We start from the raw sequence: 13,652 nt of genomic DNA on the forward strand, positions 1-13,652 counted from the left end.
ACTTATATTTTTGACTTTTCAGTCTTCTCCGTGGCGTAAAAGAAAATTGTATATACACCTAAGTAGGATTAAAATTTGCAGGTTATAGCTGAACATTCGTTGAAAAAGACCATGCGTTCAAATATTTGATTATTTCCTCAACGTTTTACCTTGCACGGGAATACAGGCGACATTGAATGAGTTTGTGGAAGAGAACTCAGATACGTCGATATCGAATGGCCTGTTAAAATTTTAAAAACATTGACTCCAAACCCGATGCCATCAGTAGCCTAATTAGTAGCACATTTTTAAGCCACTAATTATGGTTATTGATTACCAATTGAGATTCCAGCCTACAGTTACGAATGCCTCCAATCATGTTTTGTCGACGTACGATTGAATCCTCTCATTGGCATATTTGACCAGTATAACACATGAAAGTTGGTCGCAAGATGGTAAGGTTCGTTTTGACGATCGAGTCGTGGTTATAGCGCCGTTAGGTTAGGTACAGAGTGGTATAGCGCCGTGGGTCGAAGATAAGTAAGTTGAGGGAGGTCGAGAGTGGGAAGCTTGAGGCAGATAGTGCAGTGGACCGAGGATGGAAAAGTTGAGGGAGATAGGGGAATTAGTCGAGGATAAAATGGTTGAAGGGGATGGGAAGGTTGGGGCAAATAGGACAGTGAATCGAGGATAGGAAGGTTGAAGGAGATAGGGCGGTGAGTCAAGGATAGAATAGTTGAGGGAGGTGGAGCGGTTGGCCGAGGCGAGGGAGACAGGGCAGCGGATCGAGAATACGAAAGTGGAGGGAGATAGGACAGTCGGTCGAGAATTGAATTGGGATGAATAATTGAAATTTCATGGTTGTGAATATTACTTCGTTTTGTCAGTTTCTGCGTGTTATTTGTTAGATTTTAGTTGTGTTTTGGTAAATATAAGCCCTAAACTCGCAAAACCATTCTTGAAATAAGTACCAATAATTTTTCAATGGTAGAGTGTAAAGCGGAAGAATTCAACAGATTAAAGGTCGGGGAAACATTCCTTACTTAGTTGTTCGCATTGTTATATCCTTCTGCGTAGACTTTAAGTTCTTAAAGGGATCCGTACGGAGCCGCAGGAGACGCTTAGGGCCTCCGCGAGCTATTCGTTTATTCAAAAACTGTCCTTGACCGACTGCCCTTGCCCTATGTCCATATACTTACCTATCCTCGACCCACTGCCCTATCTCCCTCAACCTTCCTATCCTCGACCTTCTACGCTATCTCTCTATCCTCGACCCACTGCCCTATCTCCCCAACTTCCCCATCCTCGAACCACCGCTCTATCTCCCTCAACCTTTCTCTTCTCGACCCACTGCCCTACATGCCCCATCTTATCTTTCTTTGACCTACAGTGCTATACTATTCAGTACCTGACCTAACGGCGCTTAATTCACGACCCGATCGCCACACTGAACTTTACTATCTTGCGACCAACTTCCATTTGTTATACTGGTCGTGTATGCCAATGAGATGATTCATTTGTACGTCGACAAAACATGATTGACGGCATTCGTAAATGTAGGCCTGAATCTCAAATGGTAACAATGACCATAATTGGCAGTTTAAAAATGTATTACTACGCTAGCTACGACAAAACATTTCATGGCTTAAAAATAGTTTGGATGGGATTACACTGAGTGAGCGACTTATATTTTTGACTGTTTTTGACTTTTCAGTCTTCTCCGTGGCGTAAAAGAAAATTGTATATACACCTAAGTAGGATTAAAAAATGCAGGTTATAGCAGAACATTCGTTGAAAAAGACCAAGCGTTCAAAATATTCGATTATTTTCTCAACGTTTTACCTTGCACGGGAATACAGGCGAAATTGAATGAGTTTGTGGAAGAGAACTCAGATACGTCGATACCGAATGGCCTGTTAAAATTGTAAAAACATTGACTCCAAACCCGATGCCATCAGTAGCCTAATTAGTAGCACATTTTTAAGCCACTAATTATGGTTATTGATTACCAATTGAGATTCCAGCCTACAGTTACGAATGCCCCAATCATGTTTTGTCGACGTACGATTGAATCCTCTCATTGGCATATTTGAACAGTATAACACATGGAAGTTGGTCGCAAGATGGTAAGGTTCGTTTTGACAATCGAGTCGTGGTTATAGCGCCGTTAGGTTAGGTACTGAGTGGTATAGCGCCGTGGGTCGAAGATAAGTAGGTTGAGGGAGGCGGACAGTGGGTCAAGGGTGGGAAGCTTGAGGCAGATAGTGCAGTGGATTGAGGATGGAAAAGTTGAGGGAGATAGACCAAGGAGTCGAGGATAAAAAGGTTGAAGGGGATAGGAAGGTTGGGGGAAATAGGACAGTGGCTAGAGGATATGAAGGTTGAAGGAGATAGGGCGGTGGGTCGAGGAAAGGAAAGTTGAGAGAGGTGGAGCGGTTGGCCGAGGCGAGGGAGACAGGCCAGCGGGTCGTGAATAGGAAAGTGGAGGGAGATAAGGCAGTGGGTCGAGAATTGAATTGGGGTGAATGATTGAATTTTCATGGTTGTGAATATTACCTCGTTTTGTCTGTTTTCGCGTGTTATTTGTTAGATTTTAGTTGTGTTTTGGTAAATATAAGTCCTAAACTCGCAAAACCATTATTGAAATAAGTACCAATAATTTTACAATGGTAGAGTGTAAAGAGGAAGAATTCAAGAGATCCAAAGTCGGGGAAACATTCGTTACTTAGTTGTTCGCATTGTTATATCCTTCTACGTAGACTTTAAGTTCTTAAAGTGCTCCGTACAGAGCCTCAGGAGACACTTAGGGCCTCCGCGAGCTATTCGTTTACTCGAAAACTGTCCTCGACCCACTGCCCTATGTCCATCTACTTACCTAACCTCGACCCACTGCCCGACCTCCCTGAACTTTCCTATCCTCGACCCACTGCCCTATCACCCTCAACCTTCCTATCCTCGAACCACCGCTCGGTCTCCCTCAACCTTTCTCTTCTCGACCCACTGCCCTATCTGCCACAACTTACCTATCTTTAACCTACAGTGCTATACTATTCAATACCTGACCTAACAGCGCTTTATTCACGACCCGATCACCACACAGAACTTTACTATCTTGTGACCAACTTCCATTGGTTATACTGGTCATGTATGCCAATGAGATGATTCATTTGTACGTCGACAAAACATGATTGACGGCATTCGTAAATGTAGGCTTGAATCTCAAATGGTAACAATAACCATAATTGGCAGTTTAAAAATGTATTACTACGCTAGCTACGACAAAACATTTCATGGCTTAAAAATAGTTTGGATGGGATTACACTGAGTGAGCGACTTATATTTTTGACTGTTTTTGACTTTTCAGTCTTCTCCGTGGCGTAAAAGAAAAATTGTATATACACCTAAGTAGGATTAAAAAATGCAGGTTATAGCAGAACATTCGTTGAAAAAGACCAAGCGTTCAAATATTTGATTATTTATTTCCTCAACGTTTTGCCTTGCACGGGAATACAGGCGACATTGAATTAGTTTGTGGAAGAGAACTCAGATGCGTCGATATCGAATGGCCTGTTAAAATTTTAAAAACATTGACTCCAAACCCGATGCCATCAGTAGCCTAATTAGTAGCACATTTTTAAGCCACTAATTATGGTTTTTGATTACCAATTGAGATTCCAGCCTACAGTTACGAATGCCTCCAATCATGTTTTGTCGACGTACGATTGAATCCTCTCATTGGCATATTTGACCAGTATAACACATGGAAGTTGGTCGCAATATGGTAAGGTTCGTTTTGACGATCGAGTCGTGGTTATAGCGCCGTTAGGTTAGGTACTGAGTGGTATACCGCCGTGGGTCGAAGATAAGTAGGTTGAGGGAGGCGGACAGTGGGTCAAGGGTGGGAAGCTCGAGGCAGATAGTGCAGTGGATCGAGGATGGAAAAGTTGAGGGAGATAGGCCAATGAGTCGAGGATAAAAAGGTTGAAGGAGATAGGAAGGTTGGGGGAAATAGGACAGTGGATCGAGGATAGGAATGTTTAAGGAGATAGGGCGGTGGGTCGAGGAAAGGAAAGTTGAGGGAGGTGGAGTGGTTGGCCGAGGCGAGGGAGACAGGGCAGCGGATCGTGAATAGGAAAGTGGAGGGAGATAGGGCAGTGGGTCGAGAATTGAATTGGGGTGAATGATTGAATTTTCATGGTTGTGAATATTACCTCGTTTTGTCAGTTTTCGCGTGTTATTTGTTAGATTTTAGTTGTGTTTTGGTAAATATAAGTCCTAAACTCGCAAAACCATTATTGAAATAAGTACCAATAATTTTTCAATGGTAGAGTGTAAAGAGGAAGAATTCAAGAGATCAAAAGTCGGGGAAACATTCGTTACTTAGTTGTTCGCATTGTTATAACCTTCTACGTAGACTTTAAGTTCTTAAAGTGCTCCGTACAGAGCCTCAGGAGACACTTAGGGCCTCCGCGAGCTATTCGTTTACTCGAAAACTGTCCTCGACCCACTGCCCGACCTCCCTGTACTTTCCTATCCTCGACCCACTGCCCTATCACCCTCAACCCCAACTTTCCACATCCTCAAACCACCTATCGGTCTCCCTCAACCTTCCCTTCTCGACCCACTGCCCTATCTGCCACAACTTACCTATCTTTAACCTACAGTGCTATACTATTCAATATCTGACCTTACAGCGCTTTATTCACGACCCGATCACCACACTGAACATTACTATCTTGTGACCAACTTCCATTGGTTATACTGGTCATGTATGCCAATGAGATGATTCATATGTAGGTCGACAAAACATGATTGACGGCATTCGTAAATGTAGGCTTGAATCTCAAATGGTAACAATAACCATAATTGGCAGTTTAAAAATGTATTACTACGCTAGCTACGACAAAACATTTCATGGCTTAAAAATAGTTTGGATGGGATTACACTGAGTGGGCGACTTATATTTTTGACTGTTTTTGACTTTTCAGTCTTCTCCGTGGCGTAAAAGAAAAATTGTATATACACCTAAGTAGGATTAAAAAATGCAGGTTATAGCAGAACATTCGTTGAAAAAGACCAAGCGTTCAAATATTTGATTATTTATTTCCTCAACGTTTTGCCTTGCACGGGAATACAGGCGACATTGAATTAGTTTGTGGAAGAGAACTCAGATGCGTCGATATCGAATGGCCTGTTAAAATTTTAAAAACATTGACTCCAAACCCGATGCCATCAGTAGCCTAATTAGTAGCACATTTTTAAGCCACTAATTATGGTTTTTGATTACCAATTGAGATTCCAGCCTACAGTTACGAATGCCTCCAATCATGTTTTGTCGACGTACGATTGAATCCTCTCATTGGCATATTTGACCAGTATAACACATGGAAGTTGGTCGCAATATGGTAAGGTTCGTTTTGACGATCGAGTCGTGGTTATAGCGCCGTTAGGTTAGGTACTGAGTGGTATAGCGCCGTGGGTCGAAGATAAGTAGGTTGAGGGAGGCGGACAGTGGGTCAAGGGTGGGAAGCTCGAGGCAGATAGTGCAGTGGATCGGGGATGGAAAAGTTGAGGGAGATAGGCCAATGAGTCGAGGATAAAAAGGTTGAAGGAGATAGGAAGGTTGGGGGAAATAGGACAGTGGATCGAGGATAGGAATGTTTAAGGAGATAGGGCGGTGGGTCGAGGAAAGGAAAGTTGAGGGAGGTGGAGCGGTTGGCCGAGGCGAGGGAGACAGGCCAGCGGGTCGTGAATAGGAAAGTGGAGGGAGATAGGGTGAATGATTGAATTTTCATGGTTGTGAATATTACCTCGTTTTGTCAGTTTTCGCGTGTTATTTGTTAGATTTTAGTTGTGTTTTGGTAAATATAAGTCCTAAACTCGCAAAACCATTATTGAAATAAGTACCAATAATTTTTCAATGGTAGAGTGTAAAGAGGAAGAATTCAAGAGATCCAAAGTTACTATCTTGTGACCAACTTCCATTGGTTATACTGGTCATGTATGCCAATGAGATGATTCATATGTACGTCGACAAAACATGATTGACGGCATTCGTAAATGTAGGCTTGAATCTCAAATGGTAACAATAACCATAATTGGCAGTTTAAAAATGTATTACTACGCTAGCTACGACAAAACATTTCATGGCTTAAAAATAGTTTGGATGGGATTACACTGAGTGGGCGACTTATATTTTTGACTGTTTTTGACTTTTCAGTCTTCTCCGTGGCGTAAAAGAAAAATTGTATATACACCTAAGTAGGATTAAAAAATGCAGGTTATAGCAGAACATTCGTTGAAAAAGACCAAGCGTTCAAATATTTGATTATTTATTTCCTCAACGTTTTGCCTTGAAACCGGTTCAAGGTAATTTCGGGGTATGTTATTAAATTCACCAACATCAGACTCGATCGACTACTCGAGGTGTTGCGATCGACGTGTTGGCCACCCCTGTTCTATATCAGTGAGACCTCTGCTGCTTTATTACCGCTGATAAAGATTTCACAATAAGTTTATATCTTGTAATTTTCAAAGAAATACACGAACTACTGGTTTCATCGTTATGCTACTTCAATTACGAAACTTAATAAAGTTCGTAACAGAGTATCACGAGCATACGTGAATAAAAACATGGAGAGTAATGCAGTAGCAAAGTTTTTGAGGCTCGAAAAGTTTTCGGGAATGGCATTCCTATCACGCAATAGTTCGTTTTCTGCATTTCTCTCTTGTATTACCTTCCCCAATCGCTCATATTTTTTTCGATATCAATTTATAACAGCAATTCTGACCAACATGAGCTGTTCAACTTTATAAATCAAGCAGAAATTAACAAAAGGGGTGTCACAGACGAACTATATTACGTGAGAATGAATACTGTTTCCCGTTTTATTCAGTTTACTATGATTTTCTTTTGTTTTCTATTGATTCTTGCATGAAGAAATAAAATATCTGAATCTGCGGCTTCGCGACAAAATTTATCGAGAGCTCACTCATTTGTTACATCATAATTTATTTCTTTGTAGCCGTACGTCCCGAAAGGACAAAGAGAGTTTAAATAAATAACGGATTATTAACAACGATAATGAATGAATGATTCATCATATAATTCAGAGTCTTGAATCTTTTTATCTGAAGGAGAATGAATTCGTTTCCGAGGCCTCGCTCGTGTGCCGAATAATTGGGCTCGCGTACCAGGGGTTGCCCATCCCTGACCTAGTCGATAACGCGCAAATTTTTTTACCTGGTCGTTAGCAAGAAATCTCTCTCATACGTTTTAACGAATAATCTACAACGTGAAAGAGATGAAAACGTGTCAAATGGATATCGGTTTTCATATTTTTTTATATTTGAAAATCTCCTAATTCTGTACTTTCTAATTCGTTTTTAATAAATAAAATTATAGGGCATTAACCGAAAGTAAGCCCTGGTGTTATTTTTCGAAAGTAAATTGAAATAAGACACTGTCTTAGTTTCAGGAAAACACGGTAAACGTTGGCAAGCTCTATGATGTGATTGTGACGTCGTGATGAACTATACTAGAACCGGCAAACTATATCTGTACCGGTCTATGATGAGGTGTATTTCTAGTTGGCCTTGCTCAACAATGTCATTCCTAACCCCCACCTTACTACGTCATTCGAAAATTACATCAATGCAAAGTCGCAGTGACGAAATACGACCCTCCAAAGTATACGGATGGCCGCGCAAACAATCATCCGAAATCGAGCAAGCTATTCCTCTCGTTTTCTCGTCGAAACCATACCGATAAGACAGAGATCGCTGACGTTAGTCAGTGAATTCATTATAGTCGGCAAGGGTGCAATTGCGGACGATCGTAACTATACTTTAGCAAGCTCTATGATGCGATTTTGGCGTCGCAGTTATGTAATTTTGGGTTAACGTATTCAGGTGGGGGTTAGGAATATTGTATTAATAAAATCGTTAAGCTCCGCCCACTAGTGTAGAAGTACCTGACGGCGGCGCGTACCGAACTACATGTACCGTACTTCAGAAGACCAAAGTTACCCTAGCAGACATCATCTCTCTTGTTTTTTAACGCGCCGATCGCCTTTGCCAGAACTCAGATTTCAATTGAGCGATGCGAGAGTTTACGAAAATGGCATCGACGCAAAATCAGCTGATGCTTAATGCGTTGCCAGATTAATCAAATAAATTGTGAATAATTGCCAAAAATCATAGTTCTCCACCAAATATAAGTCTCTTACAAATATGTTCGCCCATTTGAAGAAAAACTAGTAAAGGTGAATGAAACAAGAACTAAACACAACGGGTTTGACAAAGATTGTATGAATGGAAGAGGTACTTATTCACGTATACACGGTCCCCGAACGTCCATTTAAAAAAAAAATTGACAAAAAGACAGATTTCGCCCCCAAAATAAGGGTCTTACAATCACGGTCCCCTCATTTACATAAGACTAGTATAAGTAAATATATTAAGATATGTTTACAACGACTTGAAAAAAATTGTATGGGGGGAAGATATATTTAATCTCGTTTACACCTGCCCAAATCGTCAATTTATACAAAAATTGCTGAAAAGACATGTTTTGACCCCCAAAATAGGAATCTCACAATTACGGTCCCACCATTTACACAAGACCAGTGAAAGTAAACATATCAATGTCTTTATACAACGAGTTTGAAAAAGATTGTATGGGAGAAGATATATTTATTCTCGTTCAAACCTGACTCAATCGTCAATTTATACAAAAATTGCCGAAAAAACATATTTTGTCCCCCAAAATAAGAATCTTACAATTACGGTCCCACCATTTACACAAGACCAGTACAAGTAATTATATTAAGGTATTTATACAACGAGTTTGAAAAAGTTTGTTTGGAGGTAAGAAATTTTTAATCTCGTTCAAACCTGGCCCAATCGTCAATTTATACAAAAATTTCCGTAAAAACATATTTTGTTCTCAAAAATAAGAATCCTACAATTACGGTCCCACCATTTACACAAAACCAGTACAAGTCATTATATTAGAGGTATTCATACCACGAGTTTAAAAAAGATTGTATGGGGGGAAGATATATTTATTCTCGTTCGAACCTGGCCCAATCGTCAATTTATACAAAAATTGCCGAAAGGGCAAATTTTTCCCCATAAAATAAATGTGTTACGATTACGGTTCCACCATTTACACAAGACCAGTACGAGTAAGGTGTTTATTAAACGAGTTTGAAAAAGATGGGGGGAAGATATACTTAATCTCGTTTACAACCGGCCAAATCGTCATTTTATACGAAAATTGCCAAAAAACACATTTTGTTCCTAAAAATAATAATCTTACAATTACGGTCCCACCATTTACACAAGACCAGTACAAAAAATTACCGTATTTCTCCGTGTATAATACGCACTTCTGGTTCCAGATTTCATCTCCAAAATTAGGGGGTGCGTATTATACATTGGTATAGAAAATTTTCATAGAATCCTGATATTTACATGCAATTGCAATGTCTTATTTCTATTAATTTTATGTGACAAAGTCCGTAATAACCAGATCATGCTTGTTGCAGTAGAATCACACCCACGGAATGGACTATCTCGTCTAACAATAGACAACGCATCTATTTCAATAACCAGTGTATATAAGTGATAAGAACGTCACTTCAAATCGATAGTTTGATTGTTGTTGTCGTCCAGTCTGGCGTCCCTCATTTCTGTTTTGCCGTATCGGCAAAATTGGATGTTCCTAAATCATTTTTTTCTCACCCTGAATTGCGGCTTGTTTCCTTTCTCTCGTTTTGACCGATCGGCAAACCTAACGCTCACAAATCTTTTTTTCCCAACCATTTTCAAAATACTCTAAGATAGGTAACAGCACGATAATTCAAAGCCCGGTAACAGCACTCCGAGATTGACAGACACAGACCTGTCAATGTCATAAACACTTGAAACATTTTATTAAATGTGCGACACAGTGAAACTTGCTAGGCTGGCTTCTCGAAAATACCAAATGCGGTCAACGCAAGTGACCGAAGTGAGTGACTGAATTCGATCACGCGTATTATGCATGGACCTTGGTATTTTCATACAATCCAAATCCTAAAAGAGCCCTGCGTATTATACACGGAGAAATACGGTATATTAAGGTGTTTATACAACGAGTTTGAAAAAGATTGTATATATGGGGGGGAGATATATTTATTCTCGTTCAAACCTGGACCAATCGTCAATTTATACAAAAATTGCCGAAAAAACATATTTTGCCCCCAAAAATAAGAATCACATCTTCCCCCCATACAATCTTTTTCAAACTCGTTGTATTAACACCTTAATATATTTACTTGTACTGGTCTTGTGTGAATGGTGGGACCGTTATTGTAAGATTCTTATTTTTGGAGTCGAAACATGACTTTTCAGCAATTTTTGCATAAATTGACGATTTGAGCAGGTGTAAACAAGATTAAGTATATCTTCCCCCCATGGGATCTTTTTCAAACTCGTTGTATAAACACTTTAATATAATTACTCGTACTGGTCTTGTGTAAATGGTGAGACCGTAATTGTAAGATTATTATTTTTAAGAACAAAATGTGTTTTTTGGCAATTTTTGTATAAATTGACGATTGGGCCAGATTTGAACGAGAATAAATATATCGTCCCCCCATACAATCTTTTTCAAACTCGTTGTATAAACACCTTAATATAATTACTTGTACTGGATTTGTGTAAATTGTGGGACCGTAATTGTGAGATTCCTATTTTGGGGGTCAAAACATGTCTTTTCAGCAATTTTTGTATAAATTGACGATTTGGGCAGGTGTAAACGAGATTAAGGATATCTTTCCCCTATACAATCAATTTTTTGCAAAATCGTTGTAAAAAGACCCTAATATATGTACTATTACTGGCCGTGTGTAAATGAGGGGATAGTGATTGTAAGCCCTCTGTTTTTTCTTGGGGGGGAGGAATATGTCTTTTTGTCATTTTTTTTTTAAATTGACGTTCGGGGATCGTTTATACGTGAATAAGTACCCCTTTCATTCATACAATTTTTGACAAACCCGTTGTGTTTAGTTCTTGTTTCAATCACTTTTACTAGTTTTTCGTTAAATAGGCGAGCAGATTTGTAAGAGACTTATATTTGGTGGAGATTGGAGAACTATGATTTTTGGCGATTATTCACAATTTATTTGATGAATCTGGCAACGCATTAAGCATCAGCTGGTTTTGCATCGATGTATTTTTCGTAAACTCTCGCATCGCTCAATTGAAATCTGAGTTCTGCCAATGGCGATCGGCGCTTTCAAAAACGAGAGAGATGTCTGTTAGGGTAACCTTGGTTTTCAGAAGACCCCAAAACCGCCCTTGCGCTTGTCTGTGGGACGAAACGTACCGTTACCATGCCGAAAGTTTGTAAACCGTTCAACTAACTCTGTAACTGCTGGTTGATTACAACTACCTCAACCATCAAATCCATACCGGTACTCCATACATCTGAAACAAATGACTGGCTGGATAATCCCGTTGCCGGTGTCGGGCCATTGTCACGTCAGCGAAATGCTAGCGAAATCCTACAGAAAAATATACGATGTCATAAAAGTGTGTTTCCACTTTGCGAAGTATTTCTAATTAATAGCCACGGAAAGGTAGAGTTGTAGTTATTATTATGTAGCATCTGATAACACAGAGCATTTATGATTAAAGAGAAAGTTCAACAAAATTCATTTGATACAACAAAATAACGTAAATTTCTCAAAAAAAAAAATCGAAAATATTCTTAAATTTACACTAAATTTAATCAAGATCTGCTTTTGGGGCTCAAAAATATTTTGTGTATGGATAGCTGGATTCAACATCTTTCCAATCAAATAAAGAAATTGAAAAAAAAACCAAGCAGTTTTCTAACGAAAAGCTTTTAATACACCTAATACAATGCAATAATGTAAATTTTTCAAAAATACTAAATATCGCTAAATTGACCCGAAATTTAAACAAGAACTACCTTTGGGGCTCAAAAAATATTTTGGGGACAGATAGCTGCATTAAACATCTTTTCAATCAAATAAAGAAATTGGAAAAAAATTTTGATCAGTTTTCTAACGCAATGCTTTTAAAACTACGCAAGACAGTAAATTTTACAGAAATACGAAAAATTGTTAAATTGCCCCGAAATTCAAACAAGATCTGCCTTTGGGGCACAAAAAATATTTTGGGTATGGATAGCTGAATTCAAAATCTTTCTAATGAAATAAAGAAATTGGGAAAAAATTCAATCAGTTTTCTAACGAAATGCTTTTAATACAATGTAATAATGTAAATTTCACAGAAATACGTAAAATCGATAAAATTGACCCAAAATTTGAGCAAGATCCGCCTTTGGGGCTCAAAAAACATTTTGTGTATGGATAGCCGGATTCAACATCTTTCCAATCAAGTGAAGAAATTGGAAAAAAATCGATCAGTTTCCCAACAATATGCTTTTAATACAATGCAACCATGCAAATTTCTCAATAATACGAAACATCGTTAAATTGATCCAAAATTTAAACAAGAACTACCTTCGGGCTCAAAAAATATTTTGTGCACGGATAGCTGCATTCAACATATTTCCAATCAAATACATCCATTGGAAAAAATTGAATCAGTTATCTAACGCAATGCTTTTAAAACTACGCAAGAACGTAAAATTCACAGAAATACGGAAAATCGTTAAATTGACCCAAAATTTCAACAATATTCGCCTTGGGCTCAAAATTCATTTTTGTGTATAAATAACTGGATTCAACATCTCTCCAATCAAATAAAAAAAATGAAAAAAAAACTCGATCAGTTTTCTAACGAAATGCTTTTAATACAATGCAACAATGCAAATTTCTCAAAAATACGAAACATCGTTAAATTGACCCAATATTTAAACAAATATTTAAAACTACGCAAGAAAGTAAATTTCCCAGAAATACGGAAAATTGTTAAATTGTTCCGAAATTTAAAGAAGATCTGCCTATGGAGCTCAGAAAATATTTTGGGTATTGATAGCTTGATTCAACATTCCTCCAATCAAATAAAGAAATTGGGAAAAAATTTCGATCAGTTTTCTAACGAAATGCTTTTAATGCTTTCAAATTTACGTCATTGCGTTGTATCAAAAGCATTGCGTTGGAAAACTGTTCAAGTTTTTTTTTCTAATTTCTTTATTTGATTGGAAAGATGTTAAATCTAGCTATCTACACGCAAAATAATTTTTGAGCCTCAAAGACATTTCTTGTTTAAATTCTGGGTCAATTTAACGATTTTTCGGATTTTTTGTAAATTTACGTTGTTGCGTTGTTTAAAAAGCATTTCGTTTCAATTGATTCTTCAATTGATTGGAAAGATGTTGAATCCAGCTATCCACATCTAAATTATTTTTTAAGCCCCAAAGGCAGATTTTGTTTAAATTTTGGGTTAATTTAACGATTTTTCGGATTTTCAGGAAACTTACGTTATTGCGTTGTATAAAAAGCATTTCGTTGGAAAACTGATCGAGTTTTTTTCTAATTTGTTCATTTGATTGGAAAGATGTTGAATCCAGCTATCCACATCTAAAATATTTTTGAGCCCCAAAGGCAGATTTTGTTTAAATGTTGGGTCAATTTAACGATTTTTCGGATTTTCAGGAAATTTACGTTATTGCGTTGTATATAAAGCATTTC

Source organism: Styela clava, chromosome 9 (genome assembly GCF_964204865.1).
Source record: "Styela clava chromosome 9, kaStyClav1.hap1.2, whole genome shotgun sequence".
Taxonomy (NCBI): domain Eukaryota; kingdom Metazoa; phylum Chordata; class Ascidiacea; order Stolidobranchia; family Styelidae; genus Styela; species Styela clava.